Here is a 4,758-nt window from a genome sequence, read left to right as displayed (position 1 = left end):
CCTCATATGTGGGATCCGAACCGGGGCCGTCTGGCGTCCCAAGCCAGCTCTTAACCAATGCTCCACTTGGCCGGCCCGGAATTGTAATATTTTTAAAAAGTCAAAATAACTGATTAAGCTTTAGAAAACCATATGTAATTGGGTAAATAAAATAAATGTATATATTACGTGTATATTAAATAAAAATAAAATTTATGCATGTTATTTTGTAACCGACTACTTGGCATTAAGGTGTGAGCTGAAATACTTCTAGTCACTGATTTTTCTGGGCTTCAGTTTCCTCATCTGCAAAATGACGGGGTCTGATGAGATGGTCACCCCTGAGCCTCAGAGCCTGGATAAGTTGTGTATGTCTTGACTATTTGGGAAAGGTTACGTAAATCCCCCGAAACAATAGCTACTCCTGGGGAGGAGGACTGAGGATCTGGGGTACCAAGGAGACTTAGTTTTTTAAACTTTTGTTCTGCTTGATGATTTCCAATTAAAAAAGAAAGAAAACAACACGTAAAGTGGTAAATGTTTAGAGTACAAAGTTGGGAATGGAGATGATAGGATTAAAACATGTTGATTTCCTTTTTAGCCTTGTACTGATCCAAGTCACCTTAAGTCAAATTCAGCTGATTTCCTGCCCACATGTGACCCATGGACTAACCTGGGAAGCCTCCATCACCCTGACAAACAAATGCTCTCCTGTAACCTAAGCACGGGCAAGGAGATTGAAGACAGATGGAAGAGAGGATTATATTGTCACACATGTTAAAATACTTAAAAATAATCAGTAAGCCCTCAAGACACTTGAAGACTGATTCCGCCACTGCCATGTTCCAAGGAGCTTGGAGTTGTGCCTGTAGAACAGTGAAGTCCGAACTCCCAGAGGGCCTGGCGCCATCTGAAACCAGGCTTTCTGTGCCATGAGCTGTGCCCTCCTAGGTAATCGCCACCTCACACAGCCCAGGTGCTCATCCCAGCCCAGTAAGGCTGTCGTGCTGCTGGGCTCTCACCAAGCGTGACTCCCTCCACATCTTGGAGAATAAGCCCCTTCTTTTCTCCACTTAGGCAATCTCATCTGTCTTCAGGGTCCTTTCAAATGCCAGTCAAGGTAAGTTGGGCCCTGATATCAACTCTCGTAGGTTAAGAATTTATACTTTCATGCACATGAATGCATTTGTTTCTCTTGACACCTCCCAAGAGGCAGGTGCTATCATCATTCTCTTTTTACTTACGAGGAAACGGGCTTCAGGTAAGATGACGTGTCACAGGGCAACTGCCAGGTCTTGGGATGGGGGCAGTCTTGTGATTTCTGACTCCAGACCTGGGACTTCCCTCCTTCAAAATCCAGCTAAATCCTGACTCTTCCTTCCCAGACTAGAGTGCGTCATCTGGTCATGGGCTGACTGGAGTGATTCCTGTTTTACTCACCATGTTAGGCACATCTGCATACCCCTCTGTACTGTTATTTATTTGATATTTTTCTTCAATTCGACTCATTTTTTTCCTAACTGAAAGAAACAGCTGAGAAGGAATCTCAGTATCAGTAAATAGTAAATTGCTAGTTATAAATTATAAAAATAAAAACAATGCAAAATTACCTAAAAATTGTTCAAAGACCTAAATTTAGGACCTAAAACTATAAAACTTTTAGAAGAAAGCATAGGGGTTTGACAATGGTTTCTCAGATATGATATTCAAAGTAAAAGCAACAAAAGGAAAAAAATAGGTAAATTGGGCTTCATCAAAATTAAAAAAATTTTATACATCAAAGGAAACTATCGAGATAGTGAAGAAAACCCACGGAATGGGAGGAAGAATTCAGGTATGTAGAGAACTGTTATAATTGCACAATAAAGACAGAGCACCCAATTAAAAATGGGCAAAACTAATGGTTGGTGTGTGCCCACAGCTCGTTTAATCTTCACACTCTTCTGAGTAGACATTTTCCCCACTTTCTAGATGAGGAAATGGAGATTTAGAGATGGCCCAGTAATGAGAACAAGATTTCACAGCTGGAATGTGGTGGGAATAAGAATGGTGACAGAATCTGATTGGCTTTCAAGCTCACACCCTTTTCACTTCAGGGTTTCCCAAAACACAGAGGAGGGCTCAGAAAGGTAACCCTCAGGGCAGATGCAGAAAGACCCCTCCCTCCTCTGGGCTGAAGCAGCCATTTGCTTGTGGGTTAAGCCTGGGTTGAAATGTGGCCCTATCTGTCCCCTTGGACACAAACGGTACCAGCGCCCACACAATAGGTACGGGGGGGGGGGTGCCCAGGTGGTCTTAGGTGAGAAAGGTGGTCCTTCTGGTTCTCCTCAGGCCATCTGACTCCCCCTGACCCTCGAGAAAGCCTCAGATCTGTGTCACTGTCACTCTCTGTATTACACACACACACACACTACAAGCCCCTTGGACCCAGAGCCTGTTTTTCCCATTAATTAGCATCAACTTTCATTTTGGCTTAAGCACATTTCCCACCCCCCCACCGCATTGGAAAAGTAATATAACCATACTAAAAAAAATACTATAAAGAAATTAAATTACTCAGTTTTCACCTGCCCATCATTAAGCCATTTTTGCATATTGTTTTATGTCCTTCCTGTATTTTTTTCTAAGTTTTTCTTTAAACATGGTTGTAAGTTTTTGCTGCTTCATTGTAATCTTCATGGCCATAATTTTATTTTTTATTTATTTTATTTTATTTTATTTTTTTTTAGATTTTTTTTTTAAATTGGGGAATTGGGGGGATGGGAACAGTGCTGGGGGATTGGGGAAGGGGAACAGACAAGTTGCTGTCGTTTTGTTCTTCAATCTAGTTGTGGAGGACATTGCTTCACTGGCCCAAGTTGGCACCATCATTGNTCTTATACGCCGGCAAATACGGTATCTCTGTCATTAAGTGGCGAATGACTAGTAATTCCTTGAACTGTCACTACTCATGACCCCAATATTATTACTATCCTGATGGAGTAAGTCACTTGTACACAGCTCACTAGTGACAGAGCTGGATTTAAACCCCGGCATGCTGATGTCAGAGCCCCCATGGCTCCAAATCACCACGATCAGATCACCGCATGTGCCTGGGAGTCTTCGGTAAGTAAGCCCCTCAGCTCCGACATGCTTGCCCTCCTCTCGCCCCGGCAGCTGGAGAGAGGAGTCCGGAAGGGCAGCGCTGTCCCATTTGGGCCAAGTCACTCTCCAGGGATGGCTTGTGTGTCCCATTCCTAGGCTGCTCTGATTGTAGGTGGCAGTGCTGTCCTGTGCCTACAGAAGCTGGCATGGTGGCATGAAGGACACTCTTTTGGCAGGGGAACTCCTGGAAGGATGAGATGACCCCCCACTCCCCATCATGTGTTTGATGCAAACCCCACCACCACCACCACCGTGTGCGTCTTGGTCACAGCTTCCAGCTCCCTCCTGGTGCCTTCACACAGGCCCTGGTGTGGCGAGGCCCAGGCTGCTGTGACAGCAGTGAGTGAGCTCCTGGAGGGGACCCTGGTCCAGTTCCTTCTCCACCCTCGCTTCCAGTGTGACCTTGGGCATCTCACTTGGCCTCTTGGAGATTCGGCTTCCTCTCCTTTGGAAAGGGGATGAACCTTGGTTTCCAAGGGAACAGGAGGGTTCAGTGAAATGATGCGAGAATTCAGAGCTGACAACTCTAGCCATGTCTGCCTCCCTCCTCCTCAGCTTGGTGGGTGGAGGGGCCAGGAGCCCAGAAACCATGTCCTGAATAACCTGGGGGCCTCGAGGCCATGGCCAGATGCTCTGAGCCTCTGCTCTACAGGTGGGGATGTTCTCTGGTGGGGTGCAAAGGCCTAGCAGATGAGGCTGCAGGAGGCCACTCAGCTCACAGCTGAGGACCATTCTCCCCAGGTCAGCCGTCTGACCCCAGGCAGGGGCGGCTGTCAGATGCTGCCACAGGAAAGATGGGGCCTTCCTTCCTGGAGAGATCCATGCCCACAAGGTGTGGCTGCTTGGGGGCTGCTTTTCGGGAACATGGGCCTCAAATATAGGACCAGAGTTGGGTCCCTTCTGCCTCTGAGAGGCTGGGGTTCCAGGGTCAGTCACTCCTCTGCTGCAGAACCCACAGCGGCTCCCAAGGCTTTCAGATCAAGTCTTACCCACCTGGCACCCCCTAACCATCATGAACCAAGTCTTCCCATCCCATTCTCTTCCTCAAACATCTCCCTCTCTACGCGGTCAGTTCCAAAATCCTGAGTTGGTAGCTGCCCGCCCTGCCCATGTCCTGAGGCCTTGCATACCTTCCTGCTTTGCACTCACCCTAGATTTACCAGTCCATTTCCCTACATGACACCTCATCTTCCCACTTCCCAAGGTCTGGGCGAGGGGTGCCCCCTCTGCATCCCTAGCCCGTAAGTCCTCAGGCCTGTGGTGACCCCACCGAATGTGCCACCTCTCTTGCCCCCTGCCCCAGGCCACTGTAGCCCTGGCTCTTATTTCTGAATTAGTGCAGTGGCCTCCCTCGGTCCACCTCCCGTCATGTCTCCTCACTCATCTGACGTCCCGTTCTTGAAAGCACCACCATGTTCACAGTCAGAATACCTCTGGGGTGGGCCGGCTGAGTGGCGTGTTGGTTAAGATGTGTCTTGAGACACCAGCTCTGAGCAGCAGGGCCCCGGTTCGGATCCCACATTAGGACCAGTGATGCTGCGTCCTTTACAGCTAAGATGGTGAACAACAGTTTGACCTGGAGCTGGGCTCCCGTGAGTCGCCGGTGACGGCGTAGGCTGCAGTGGGGCTGCAGTG

The sequence above is a fragment of the Hipposideros armiger genome, unplaced genomic scaffold (assembly GCF_001890085.2).
Source record: "Hipposideros armiger isolate ML-2016 unplaced genomic scaffold, ASM189008v1 scaffold_799, whole genome shotgun sequence".
Classification (NCBI taxonomy): domain Eukaryota; kingdom Metazoa; phylum Chordata; class Mammalia; order Chiroptera; family Hipposideridae; genus Hipposideros; species Hipposideros armiger.
This window is presented reverse-complemented; position numbering follows the sequence as displayed.